The 15,758-nt window shown below is 35.2% G+C and overlaps 1 protein-coding gene and 1 pseudogene across 1 annotated transcript in view; both read right to left on the bottom strand.

Moving 5' to 3' along the window:
- The window catches only part of Sgcz (sarcoglycan zeta), a 356,632-nt gene that overhangs the window by 298,919 nt on the left and 41,955 nt on the right, over positions 1 to 15,758 (bottom strand). The gene's annotated exons all lie outside the window — the stretch shown is intronic.
- Positions 13,813 to 14,150, bottom strand: LOC125414543 (NADH dehydrogenase [ubiquinone] 1 beta subcomplex subunit 3 pseudogene; annotated as a pseudogene).

Below are 15,758 nucleotides of genomic sequence, written 5' to 3'. Positions count from 1 at the left end.
TGTTCTTTTTTATTTTATTACTTAAATAAAACAACATACTAGATTCAATATGTGTTGGATGTTTGTGCATGGTTGGGAGCGATCCACTGGAGCATGGCTGACAAAGACAGCTTACCCTCATTTCATCAGCAATCATTCCATCTCTGTAGACCCTCAGCTAGGGTGAAGATTCATTAAACCTTCTCTTCCATGCTTAATATAAATGGGTTGTTCTTGTTTTTTTTTTTTCCACCAACAATCACATATGCTGAGAGTTCATGAGGGCAGAGATCCTTCAATGTGCACAAAACACCATTTAGCTATGCTCCTCCCTGGCAGTTTTTACACCTTTACATCCTCCTCTTCTTGGATAGTCTCAAGTCTTGAAGAAAAGGTGATATAGATAACATATTTGTAGCTGAGTACCCCACAGAAACTTATTCACTGTAATCTGATCAGTTGTGAGTTTCTCCATTAACTAATAACTGTTGCATGAAGAAAACTTCTTCAATGAGGTTTGAGAGTTCCACTAACATATAGACATAGAGATAAAAAAAATTTAGGGCAGTTTCAATCTGTCCTCACTTAGCAAAATAATAGCAATAAATTTAGCTATGGCCTTGTGGGTACCAATTCTTGAGTACCAAGCCTCTATTATTTTTTTTTTAAGAAAACGTGTTAAATACAATCAGGAAGCAGTTAGCTTTCCCATAACATCAATGCCACTATTATACTGATGGTACTCCAATCCTTTACTTAATATCAAGTATCTAGTTACAAATACTACATAAAAATTACTATGGGAGACCTTGTCCATCATGACACAGCTCAAGTAATGAACTCTATCCCCAACCCTTGACATTTTTTTTAATTAGTTTTGAGACAGGATCTCACTATAAAGTTGAGGACAACACTGAGTTTGCAAATTTCCTGACTCTGACTCCCAAATGCTGATCTCCTTATTTTTCACTAGATTACTGGGATAAAAGCTGTATGCTTTTATTCACTTTGTATGGTTCTAATTTGCACTTTTCCTGTTTAATTTTTGATTTAAAATAAGGATGCAAGTTATTAGATAATGTGGCATTCTAAAGATAAATTTGCTTTAGGTGACTCATTTTCTTTGATGATAAAAAGATTATATTTGACTTTTTCTGACCATCCATCACGTGAATTTCAGGTTTCAAATATTCCAGCAGGAAGCAAGTATATTTACATGATAAGCCATCTCAACAGCTTCTTATTCTTACAATGAAGTTATATTTGATTATATTTTGATAATTTGGGTCATGTTTTACATATTATTATATACATAAATACTACTATATACACATATGTACAACTTTATATAATACATAACAGGTTCCATATCAGTCTGGGTTACATAGTGAAACTCATTCTTAAATAATAGATAAGTGTATAATGAAAGGAAGGAAGGAAGGTAGGAAGGAAGGAAGGAAGGAAGGAAGGAAGGAAGAAAGGAAAGAAAGAAGGAAGAATGGGAAAATCATGGCTATATATGTTATATATTAAATATTATATATATAATTATATGTAGGTATACAGGTTTCCCATTTTTCTGAGGCGCTATGCAGGGCTGTTTTGCTTTTTGGTTTTACTGCATCAGCTTGAGGGTGTGGCATAGAACTGCCCTCTCCTGTTATGTTAATTTCACCTATGGCCCAAGGGTGTAGCTTAGAGAGAACTCTCCCTTTAATGTCATGGTAATTCCACCTGCAAGCAAGGTTCTAGCCACAGGCAAGGTTCCCGGGTCAGCTGTCCCTGAACCTGAGCATGCCCACCTGGCTTCCTCTTTTCTCTGTTCAGCTGCTCTCCGACCTTGGGTGTGGATCCCTGACTTCTCCTTTTCCTTGATCCTGGTGGGGGCTGGTGTCCTTTTGCCCCACAGTATATATATCCGACTAATGCTTAATAAAGCTGCCATTTGCCGATTGCTCCTTGGCAGATGAGCCGGTCTCTTTGTGTGTGTGTCATATGTTCAAACCCTTAGGACAGCCGTCCGTTCTCATGGGCTCGAGTCAGAAAAAGCGCGCGCCTAATTCGAGGTTCAGGTGTCCACAAAAAAGTGCGGAAGCTTACAATTATATTTGTGTATATATATATATATGTGTGTGTGTGTAATGCAATCACTGTAAATGAACACAGCATTTTCTACATAATAATACACATACCCTAAATGTATATTTACATATTCTTGGCTAAGATCATACAATCCTCAAGAGTAAACTATTGCACATCAAGGATGAATACTTTAGAATCTCATATAATTCACTATCAGTGTATAGTTGAGATTTGTACACAGAGATTTCCAAGGTTCCTTGTAACTAAATTCTCTAAAGAAAGACTGATTTTTTATAATATATTAAAATGTACTTGGGCCTTAAAGGATTTATGTACATTACATTGAGAAAAGAATCATAAGATCTTGAAAACGCAAGGGCATAATACTCCTTACTGGATAAAGCAAAGTTGCTCTCAATATAAACATTTCTTTGTATACATTTGAGCTCATCTTCAGTGCTTGAACTCCTTTTAAATTAAAAGTAGTAAGGAAAAGTTCAGGAAAATGAAAACAGGAAGAGAATACTCCTTGTCACATTACAAATCAACCTAAGGACTCAATGCTGTATACTGCAAACTGGTGTTGGGGTATTTCTTTAGCATAGCATTTTAAAAGTTCATCTTAAAGAATATACTTGATAGTATCAGCTATAATTTTTTTATACATAGAAATATTATTTGCATTTTTAAAAAAATCTAGGTACTATAAATGTTCATAATTCTGGCCATTCAAAAGTACATTACAATTTCTCCTGTATCATTAAAGCATTTTAAAAATGGCACTAACTTAAAACTGCCACTTGTTCTTGATTTAATGTGGGCTAATAGTTGAGATTTGGTGAAAGCTGAAAACAGTGTACTTCAATTGCTAATATCAGCAACACAGAGAGCAGTTTATAAAATGAATATCATGAAAATCCTATCCTATTACTTGAACTTGTTGGAAAAAAACAATAAATGTTTAGAAATAAAATCGGGGATAACTAATAAACTGCTTCCCTAACACTTCCGACTGCTTTCTGGAATTCACAAGTTAATGACAACTGGCACCCAGACATGGATAGCAGCTGGTGGGGCAAAGCCTAGTCTCTTGTAAAACAACAAGGGCTATCTTACAATTGCATACTTCTGGGAAACAGTGACTCAAAGTGTAAGGAAGCTGTAGACTGAATAAGTGCAGTCCGTGTGTACACATAAGATCCCTGTGTAATGTTAGCATAATTATATACTTCTAATTGTCCACACAACAGCATTCTTCTCATTTATCCATTCAATAAATAGAGGTATGCAAGAGACTTGGATTTAATTTTGCTACCAACATCTATGAGTAGATCAACATATTGTAATCCCAGAGTCAAAAACTGTTCTAATTATAATAATGAATAAATAAATTTTAAAAAGGTGCAAAAATGAGATAATATTGGACAAACATTTAAAAACATTACTTTCTTTTGTAGGAAACCATCAGAATATTGAGCAGCTAGAATTTCGTGAGGGCCAGCAAGGTGGGTCAGGGACTTGCTATCAAGCTAGAGGACCTGAGTTTGTTCAAAGATGGTAGAGGGAAAAAAGAACTGCCACAGATGTCCTCTGTATCCATATGTGTGACATAGTGTGTGAACATATGTACAGACACACACACTCACAAGGTGATGCAATGTTCTGAAAATATTTCTTGCTCTCTACGAGGATTTTGTAACTTTTGCTGTACCGCAAATTAAAGTTAATAACACACCTTGAAGTCATGTAAAACTTGAGACTTTTAGCCTACCATGTACTGAAACATTTGTTTAACCTACTTTTAGGAGAACATTGAAACAATAAAACTTACTTTTCCTTGATTTCCCATGTAATCGACTTTTCTCCCTATGCTACTACATAGCTACAATTAAGTTATGTACACGTCCATGCCCAGATAATTCATATCATTTTATGAAATCTGAAAACACAAAAGTTGAAAGTAACTTTCTAAACTCTACCATAAAAGTTAAAAGTAAAAATGTGTGGCTATTGTTTGATAAACAATGATGATTGTGGTCTGGCTCAGTTGAGATTAGGTTGGAGCTAGCCACTTAATATATATCAGACCTTGTATAATTTCGTTATCTATTTCTCTAAAGTATCCCATTCTTTTCCCATATAATGTGTCTATGTTGTTCAATGGAAATAAAATGAATGAAACCCGTAGTTAGGAGCAAACAGACACAATCAATAGATACACAGAGACCACTAACACACAAAGGGATATAGGGCAATACATTTGCATACAGACAGATACATTGGTACAGAAAGCTTTCACCTGACCATCTATTCAAGCTCACACAATGAAAAGACAAAGAATGGAATACTCGGAGACATGATGTAGATAATTCAAATTTGGACTCTCTGTTGGTTAAAGGACTCCAAGGGAAGAAGTGCTTTTCTTTCTACAATGTGATACCAATACACTATTAGTGACTTGAAATTAATCACTAATGTGTTATCACACACACACACACACACACACACACACACACACACACACACACACGTAAATGAGCTAAATTCCTTCAAATAATATGTCTTTCCTGGAGGAGGCTTACATGGGTAGAAGGCCAAACCTATCACAGGAGAAGACATTCAGCAGGCTAACAGGAAGTAAACAAAATGTTTGTTGATATAGGAAATTGATTCAGGCTTAAAAGAATAAACACATCTTTTTGTTATTGAGAAGCTAAGCTCCATTATTTTATTCTTTTTTCTTATGAGTGCATTATTTGTTTATAAGTATTGAATCTCTTTACACAAATACATGGCATTTTCCCATTTATTTTTGTGTATCAGAGGAGTTTGAGTTCATGTGAATATGTCACAATGTGCATGGGGACGTGAGAAGACATCATAGGACAGCCAGTTTTCCCCTTTCATTATATGGGGACCAGAAATGTTGAAATCAGAGCTTTAGATTTTTGGCAAGGACCTTTACCTCTGAGCCATACCACACTCCAATTCATCATATTTAAATCACAACATAAATTATACTTTGTGCCATTATGTACCTTATATACTCTTTGCTTTTTCATTTATGGTTGTCTTTAGCTTATATTAAAAGCACACTATTGATGATATTGTCATGCAATCAGAGCATCTATTAGTTACAGGCCAATGTAAAATACTTTCATTCATAATAATTAATATTTTGAGGCATATATAAATATATAATGGGAAATTGGGACATTATATCCCTACTCTTAAGTTCTAGACCTTCTCAATGCTCTCTGTCATCTGAAGCTCTACAAAACCCTTGAGAAGGGAAATCTTTGATTTTTGTTTGAGTTAACCCAGCCATTATTTCTAGTATAAAGTTAACGAGAAAACAAAATGGGCAATAGAGAGCACTCTGGTGCAGAAACTTCTTGGCACCATTGAATTAAACTTGGCTGGTTGAGGCCATCCCTGAAAGCCCTGTTTCATGCCTACTCTCCTAAAAAAAGAAACGTCAGTTCAGATAGAATGGATGATGACCTTTATTTGAGGATCTAAACTCAGTGTGTGTAAAGCAGGCATTTAAAACATGCTGAATTTTCAACTTCCATTTCATGTCTTTTATCAGTGGCAATGTTTTGTAAAGAAAGAGCAGGGCTCTCCCTGCAGTCAGTAGCTGACTGTGCAAGGAAATGAGGAAAAATTGATAGTTAAATGTAGCTTTTGAGAAATTTGAATAAAAACATCTTTCCAATTACTTTTAAACACTTCATTCTCTGGAAACTCAGAAGTTTCTAAGAAAAATATTTCAGACAGTAGAAAGAAATAACACATTTTCAAAAATCACTGCTATTTATAGAATTTATAGATATTTGAATTTATATTATTTAATAGAATAGATAAGATTCATTTTTAAACCATATATGTGTACTCACATGCACACAAGCACAGATGCATACTTATCTGTTATTACCAAGCTGAATTTGGTATTGGTAAAATGCTTATTTATTTTGGACCAAAGTTCCTATTAATTAAAAAAATAGTAGCAATTTTTAGATTTTAAAATGCTATATTGGTAATTTTGTTTATTATTTCCTTTAAATAATGGAGTTTTATCTTCATTTATATGAATTAATTATTTTATCTTCTCAAAGACAAATCATTCAGAAAGCAAGACCAAACATAGATATTTAGCAAACTGAATTTGTTGACTTCCATCATTTGCCTGATGTAATTTATTCTCTTTAGTAATAAAAATTAAAATATCAGTGACAGGGTAAAGCTTATATTAATACTTTGTATTCTGAAGTCTGAAGTCTAAGTATATCTCTACAGAGTTAAAACAGGTGTTGGAAGAGAACACCTTCTGTGTCCTGGCCCTTTCCTTACCCTAGAAGTTACTTCTGATAGATAGCTCCCGGGCCCTTTAGAATAACTTCAAAACCAGGGTTGTAATTTCTTTTGATTTACATCTTACCCAATCTTTTGTACCTTCAAGTTGAATATTTAATCCCATTGAGTCTGTCTCTGTAACGGAGGATATTTTGCCATTTCCTACAATTCTCTCTGATTAACACTCTTGCAACCTCCTTTCCTTTCTGGCACAAAGTCCAGGATACACTCTTCCTCTCTGGAATCAGATATCTTTATTGTCATTGTTCTTCACACCATACCTCTTGTAAAATTTGGCATCAATTTCACTATATACATGCAAGCTGAATATGAGAGATATCATATAAATATATTCCTAAACGCTTAAATGAGATCAATAAGAGACACTGATAATATTTTATATTTACAAGTTTGTGATCTATAAATAAAATAATAAAGTTCATGTACTCTTCATAAAATTTACAATTGTTTTCAAAGCATTCAACAAATTCATCAGATCTTTCTTATTTTAAACTATGTGTATATGATCTCTGCATATTTTTATCTTGTTTAAATGCAAATGATCAAGGTATACGTACAATGCTTGTGTGTGAGTGCCCGTGCCATCGTACATTTGAAAGTCAGAAGCAAACTTATTGACATGGTTCTCTTCTAGGAACTACTAATGGGTTTCTAATGGGACTCCAGTCACCTGATTTATTTGTCTTGAGCCTTTGCCTGCTCGGGTATCTTGTTAGACCATCTCAGATATCTTTACAAGAAAGGACTTCTGATTTTGGATGATTGTAGTGTCTGGTTATAGTTATCAACTTATACACAGATTTTCTTCCTCATAAACTCATGGTCCAAACACAATACCAAACTTCACCAAATCATAGTTAAAATGCATACTAGGATAAAATATTTTAAGACAGTAACATTGGCTAATGTACAATACATTGCCTTGTATAATATTTATGTGCATGCTTGTGAAAAATAATGGTGTTAGCAGTAAAAACCAACTTGATTAGTTTTGTCTGATATACAACACTTTAAAAATTGCAATTCAGTATCAAGAAAGTCAAATACTCTTATCGAAAGAGATCGTCTAGTCTTTGACAAGTCAATATCTTTCATTCAAAAAAACTGAGGTTAACCTAATAAATTCACTAGTCAGCAAATTATAAATTTGTCAAACTCATCACTAACTCTTTGTTAAATAAACATCTCCACATTCTGCCAGATGTGCTGCCTTTTAGACGAGGATACACTCTTCACTTGAGTGAATCACTTTTTTCTTCTGCCGCCGAATTTCGTCATTTGAGTAGCTATAATTTCAAACCCACATTTATATGATGCTTTATGAACTCTATATTCCAGTTTTATTTTACATTATGTGTGTGAGCATTTATGCTGCGTGCATATTTGTGTACACCTGTGTGTGTGGTAGTGAAGGAGTCCAGAAGAGTGTGTCAACTACTTTGAGACTAGAGTTACAGATAATTGAGAAACACCATGGGGTTGCTGGGAATTGAACTCAGATCCTCTAAAATAGAAGCCAGCATAATTAACTGCTGAACCATCTTTCCAGATTCAAACTTTCTAGTTTTTTTCTTTCATACAGATGCTAGCTTTATTTTAAAAGTTATTATAAGCACACGTTACACTTACCCTCTAAATATGGACTAGGTCTTTGTAACTATGTGACTCAGACACAGAGGTACACACTTAGGTGTCTATGCAGGCATGTATACATACAAGGCATGCATCATTTGCTTACACATGTTGAGGTTCCAGAAGTGCAGGTTCGACCTAATTGATGCTCTAGTAGAAGCTGAATTCAGACCGTGAGGTGTTTCTTAAGTGATGATAATTAATAGAAAGTTAAATTTCTATGTTTTTTCCTGAAAACTTTATATTAGCATCTCATCTTCACGTTTAACTAAGATAGAGGGAGGGCGAAAATTTAACAGGGAATGGAGGGTAACCACTGTGCCAGGAATCACAGTTGTTGGATTCTCTAGCCTTTACCAGTCCCCTAATATTCTCAGGCAACCACATTGTCTTTCATAGCACTAAAGTCCTTATTAAAGATACTATGCTTATTGATTGATTAATTATTATAGTAATTAGAACACAGTGTTCCCTGTATATGAGGTAAGTGCAGTGCTTAGGCTTTACCGTGTGAGCCCATGAAACAGTACTATGGTCTGAAATTTCCCTGTGAGTCTACTCACAACTTAAAAGGGAAAGGGAATTAAAATAATAGTAGATTATATAAATGATTTGAGACCTGGGAATATGCTTTAGCTATTGCTCTTATCTTCGCTTAGAGAGTATCATGTGCCTAGATTTATATGGACTGTTTTACCTGCTGCGGAATCATTAATTCCAGTCTTTATGCACAACCCTTTATGTTAGAAGCAGACTAATAGATGGGGAATGCTTAAAGGAAACCAATTTCTTCTCAGAAAGAAACATCAATTGCCTTTCCCAAGGTGAAAAGCCTTAGAGGCCTTTTAAGTCTCATAAAATGTTCAAGTACCTAAATTAGCTGCAATAAATTATGCAGTCTTCAATAAGACTTTACAACCTTATGGATAAGCATTAAACTCAGAAGGCAATTATATATACATATATATCTTAATAATTTCAATATATCTGTATGCATCCTAAAATAAGGTAGAATCGTCACTTTCCTCTTGGCTATAGTTAAATTTAAATAAAGATAAGTGCAAATATTAACAGATTTGAAGGTGTTATTATTAATGTTTAAACATGCTGCCATGCTGATGAGAGAATTCAATGCTTACAAACACTGAAGTATTTTCAATGTTGTCACATTCAGAGACTTGAGTGACTTTTAATGCAGAAGAATAACGTAGAATTTTACAAATACTGGATTGAACACATCAAATATAGCAGCTCTATGAAACGTAATAGTAATGACAATGACCAAAATAGATATAACTTTTAAAAAAAAGTTAGTAAATATAAGCTCAATCTTTAAGTTGATGCTTTGTGTTTTTTCCACCTAGAATGCTGTTCTTCAGGTGCATTCCCCTTCAATTTTGAAATGTATTCTCTCATGGAGCTGGCGTTTGGCAAGTAGGCAAGGCTGGTTGGCTCTCTAGTCCTAGGGACTCACCTATCTCTATGTCTTTAAAATCAGAGTCACAGGTGTGTTTCTTGCAAAAGCTGCATTCCTATCTAAAATTAATTTCTTTTATATTTATAAGACCATAATATCATTAGGTCATTTCCTTCCTTTTTCATCCTTCCAAACCGTCTCATATTCTCCTCCTGCTCTCTTACAGATTCATTGCCTCTTTTCTCAGCATTTGTTCTTTCTCTCTCTCTCTCTCTCTCTCTCTCTCTCTCTCTCTCTCTCTCTCTCTCTCTCTCTCTCTCTCTCTCTCTCTCTCTCTCTCTCTCTCTCTCTCTCTCTCTCTCCTTCTCTCTCTCTCCTGTCTGTCTCCTAAGTATAACCTGCTTAGTCTATATGTTATTTGCACACATGTTTTCAGGGCTGACTATTTGGACTTGGATAACCACTCATTGTACTCTTCTTGAGGAAGACTAGTTCTGCTCTCAACACCTCTCAGTTGCTCATCCACGCTGTCCTTTTTCACATGAGTTCTGAGGGTTTGGATTCAGGTTCTCATGCCTTTAAAGCAAGAATTTAACCAACCAATTTTCCCAGTTTCCTAGGGCTTTTAAGATTTTATTATAACTTAGACAACACAAAATAAATCATACAAATTAATGCAGAAACAAAACAAAACTATTGAGTGTGTGATTAGAAAATTTAACTTCAAAATTGTCTCTTATCTATTTATAAGATACATTTATATTTTAGTAGGAGTAATGTGTAGGTCTTCTTAATAGAACTGTAATATTAAAATTATTTTCTGAATGACTGAATACATTTTACGGAATTTTAGGCAGTATCCAAATAATTGTGACTAATTTATTCTTTTTAATTTGCTACCACCTTCCCCCCATGAAAAAATCATTCCCAGAAGAGTTAACAACATATGCAAAAATATTTGGAGGGAAAGAAAATTCTGTTGCCAACGGTTAGAAAAAAATCAAATTTTTTATTTGATTTGCCTGAATACATTTGGGGCTCACCAACCTAAATATTTCCCTTCATAGACTAAAACAAGAAACAGAATGTTGTGAAAAGTGAGCTGATTTTAAACAACATTTAGTTCCTGTTATTTTACAGAATGCATTTATTTAACAACTTCATATCACAAGAATGTGAATAAGTACTTTGGTGACCTAGAAAGAAGAAGTAAACATTCTGAATCAATTACTCTATCTATCTTTGTGCTCAGAACAATATACTAGGACAGAACTTTCTATCTTGTACTAACAAAGTTCAAAGACATTAGTAGCCATGGCAATTAAATAACAATATTTAAACAATAAAAGGCCTTGGATATTTGACTACAGTTGCCTTTAGATACTGTTGTTCTCATGACTATACCATATATCAGTTTGTGGTAGTAGAAATACTTTGCTACACCATGAATGAAATTTGTATGACTAATTAGAAATTAGAAAAAAAATATATAATTTGTATTTTCCTTTGAATAAAGAGGAAGGAAATACTTCTTCCTTCCCCTCACTAAGAGCATTTCATTTTCAAAAGATGGAGTTGTAAATTTTTTGTGCTCCTCCTAGATGTATGAAAATCTTTTTAAAGATAAGATGCATTTTGACAGCTTTACAAGTTAAAGACTTGAAATTCACTTATTTTGGAAGTTAAACTATAATAAATTATAATGTTTTCTCAGTAATAATATTGTTTCTCTTCTAACATCCTCTCAACTTCCCTAAAATGCTGTTAGACCTCACCATCAAAGGAGATTCTATAACAAAAGGTGCATCCTCCATGCCACCTCTAAGTGAAGGAAAGCTGAGAGGAAGTGTTACAAAGTCAACAAATATTGTAAGATATTTATCTATTTCGTCTGATAAATGCAAATGTTCCAAATGCAGGACAATCAACAACAAAACAAAGACACTGTGACTCTAACTTGTCTATTATATGACACTAGTTTATCAGAATACATTCCAGGACTGGCAACTCCACACCACTTGTGCTTGAGGCTAAGTACTAAGGAATATCAGTCTACCCACTACTCCAAATACTTGAATTAAACAAATAATGGAGAGACCTTGGAAAAGTAATTTAGTATTCAGTATGATAGCTCCAATAAAACAAAAGGCATCAACTACCCTCTATGACTTGCCCTGAGTGACTAGATTATGTAGAAAAGTGGTTGAGAGATTTTCATAGCCAAGTAGCTTTTCCAAAGTGGAGTCTTTTTGATGCTATGTTTCTTTTGTTCATGTAGAATCATATATATGTTAGGGGACTAGAAATATGGGTGGGACCACTACTCATTCACAACTGGAGCTGTGGATGTTACTTGTCTTCAGAGGGAAGAATCATGAGACCAACTCCATGATCTTGTTAGATGGTTATTACACCTTGATACTGTGGGTGGAACTTAAGCTCCTATCACATAACTACTCCTGTTGAGAGTGAAATTCTTATTATGGGGGATATGCTTGTAGGGCTCTGCTGTTTTTGGAAAGGGTCAAGAAATAAATAAGATATCTAAGTGGCCTCTAGGCATCAAAAGAGGTTTCACCAACAGAAAGGAAGTTTATTTACTTGAGGGATGTAAGCAACTCAGTATCTGTAAATTGAAGAATGTCATACTACAAATAAATGGAGATAAGAAGAACAATACAAGATCATTTTTATCCATGTAGAAAGGATCTATGAGGAGATTGAACATGGTAAATACCATGAAGAAAGTAGTAGTACTATAAGGAACACAACTCACCATAATAAAGCCAACAGTGAACATTAAGCCAATGGAATAAAACCCTAAAAATATTTCCTCTAAAATTAGAAGTGATATGAGTACACACTCTCTCCCTCTTAATAAAACATTAGCTAGAGAAATAATGCAAGAAAAGGAAACGAAACACGAAAGGTAGCAAGAAGAAAATGTACAGACAGCAGGATTCCATATTTAAGAGACTGTGAATACTCTATGAAAAAACTCAGATGTCTGCCAAATCATAAAAAAAGAAATGTGATGACCAGAGAGGTGTCTCAGAAGATAAGCACACTGAATGGTTGTCCAGAGGACCAGTGTTTGATTCCCAGCATCCACTTATGCTCACAAGCATCTGTGATTCCTGTCTGAGGGGTTTTGTTGCCCTCTTCTGACCTCCACAGGCACTGGACACAGAAGTGTCAGACAGACTTACAATGGTTCTAAAAAAATACCTAGATAAACCTAAACAGGTGATGAAAGATGAAAAATGAAATACTAAATAAATAAATTGAAAAGTACTAGAGGATACAAAGCCTCGCATTAATGAATTGCCAGACAATCTTGTGACAACCGCTAAACTACTAAGCTGACTGGTATAGTCAATGTGATCTTCATCAAACATGAGGACTAGAAAAAAAAATCTTAAAACTTGTGTGGCAGCATAAAATTCACCAAGTGAGCCAAACAACTGTAGTCAAAGAAAATAAATCTTGAAGCATCACAATACCTAATCTCAAAATACGGTGCAGAGCCGTGATGACAATAGTGCTTATACTGTGAAAGGACACAGACATGTAGACTAATGGTGTAGATATATGACTCTTATATATAACCATACATTTCAGCTACACACTTGTGACAAAGATATCAAAAGCACAAATTGGAGAGAAGACAACTGTATAAGCATGTGGAGACCCAAAAATGTGAGCCTATTCTACCTTGTCTGAAGGTCAGAGAGTCTTGACCTTATTTTTGCTCTTTCAAAGTTGTTGACAACAAAGTGTGACTACAAATCAAGATATCCTGACCTAGGGTGTGATTACTTGGTGCTTTGGAGATTAAGATGACCCAAATGGACAGATCTGCTCCACCTTGACCACAGGTCAGAGAAATGAAGCATACTTCTGCTTCTTCTTTTAAAATAAGAAGTTTGTCCTAGGGAGTGGCTACCTTTAGAAGACTTGATCTAGGGTGTGTTCACTGCCCCCAGACATCAAATACTTTTCTCAGGAATTAGTGGCTTGGTATCTCAAATACTGAAACAAGTATCTGTCCTGATTGTTCTTTGCGTCATGTTACAACAGTCTTTTACCTTCTTCCCCCATTTTGCATTGGGGTATTAAAGTGTATGAAAAATAAACACGAGTGAACTCAGAACTCAGAACTCAATATGCAGGAAGGACTGCGTTGCTCTCCTGGTACTATTGTAGGCTTTGTGTTTCTCTTTTATTCTTTCTTTACTTTATTAAGCCATCCTTTCAAGGACAAACATTTAGCCAATTTAGCCAAGGAGCTAGAGAGAGGAAAGAGATGATCCCAGGTGCTGCCTTCAGTGCTGTTTCTTATCACCGTTCTGGGAGGCCAGGAAATACTCATGACCACAAACGCAGCAAATCCCCACTTGAACCCTTTGAACAGCACACTCAAGAAGGAGATGTTCTCCGCAAAGCTACCCATGCATCGCCAAGCCTCATTGCGAGCCCACGGGTCTCTCAGTCCCCGGGCAGCCAGCTTCCTCTGCACTGTCTCTAGCGGTGTCCCTTCTATTTTCCACTGTGTGTGATCTGGAAGTACCAGTTTATCATGGCCATGCCCGTGCCCGTGCCCGTGTCCATGCCCAGCAGCCATGTCTGACAGCAATCTGACCTCTCAGGACACTCAATATTCAACCTTTTAAATCTCTGTCCTTCCTACCTAATGTTTCTAATCCCATTCCCCTACCTTGAAACGAACTTGCCACAGCTGGGATAGCAACAGAAGTCACCATAAAAGGTGGTTCATGATATAGGCATATTTGACATGTAAGTAGAAGGCAAAAGGCTAGAGAGGAGACGTCTAAAACTGAGAAAGAGAAATACTACATGTTTTCATTTATATGCAAAGTCTAGATTTAAAATATAGACATATAGACATAAAATCATCTGTAAAAGTAGGAAGGGAACTACTTGTAATAAAGAAGAAAACAGGGACTGGGAGAGTAATTGGGAAGTGGGGGATAAAGTAAGACACGTGATAATTTAGGAAAGAAATCCATCACCTTCGTGCTAACTAGAAAGATAAATGAGAATCCCTTAGTTTTTCTTTCATTTGGCGTTGAAAGGTGGAGATGAATGCTTGAGCATTCCTTAAGTGATTAACATGCCTGTGTGCAGAGTAGCCTGGAATTGCACCCAAATTGAAGGCAAGGAAGACAGATAAAAATTGAAGGTAGAGCTATCAAGCTTTATCCTGCTTTTAGCTATACATCAGGAATCTGTAAGTGGAGAGCCATGCTTTTAATATAAATACCCTCTATGTCTTTGCAGTGTTCAGAACAAGAAGGAAAAAAAAACAAGTATTAAAGAATTTTAGGAGAAAATGGCATTAAAGATACTGTTCTTAATCCAGGTTCTTAATTCAGATCTTGTAGTCAAGGCAACAAGGTTTGAATACCCTGGATACTGTAGTGACAGGAACCTGACGTGGGAGGTAGGAGCTGAACTTGACTCTTATAGATAAAAAGCAAGCTCTGTTAATTGCTGAACTATTTGTTCAATATCAAGTAATTCCTATCATTGAAGAAACATAGGGGCAATCCAGTCAAATGCATCTTTGAATAATTGCCCTTCCTGAATGTAGAGCAAACCTCAAAGTACTGCCTACACTAGGGTCTCCTGATTTAATTCTAGGATCTTTCCTCATCCTTCATGTCTGCAGTGTCTTCCTCAACAAAAAGTGCATGTATTAATGAAACGTCAGGAAAATTCTAACAAAATTAGAAGAAAATATCTATTATTGCCTATGCCAATATGTCTTTGTCATTTGAGTACACTATTAAGTTAAAGTAATGTTTGTTTCTCAGGCATAGAATGAAAGAAAACTCCACAAATTGATATTCTGTTAATAAACTACTGTGTTGTTCAGTTACCTAGACTGATTTGCACATACTACAGTCTTGACTGTAAGTATAATAACCACGTCTTTAAATCTGAATGCTTGTCTACAGTTCCTTTCAATGCACTCGATTATGTGGGCATAAAATTTAGCCCCAAAGGTGCATAGTTCATGCCTGTCCTTTAAAGACTCATTCAATTAAAGAGAGTACTAGTGACTTAAAAGATTTCCTCCCTCAATGCTTCAAAAGATACTTTTAGAAACCATTAATTTCTTCTTGTTCAGCAGCATTTTAGTTAATATATGCAACTGTATCAATACATCACAATCAATTTAAATCTTCCATTAAGGAAATGTGTTGATTTTAGTACCCACACCCAGCAAGCCTGCTTTGTGTATGGG

The sequence above is a fragment of the Myodes glareolus genome, chromosome 23, assembly GCF_982192425.1.
Source record: "Myodes glareolus chromosome 23, mMyoGla1.1, whole genome shotgun sequence".
Taxonomy (NCBI): domain Eukaryota; kingdom Metazoa; phylum Chordata; class Mammalia; order Rodentia; family Cricetidae; genus Myodes; species Myodes glareolus.
The sequence above is the reverse complement of the archived record's forward strand: the minus strand, read 5'-3'. Positions and strand labels throughout refer to the sequence as shown.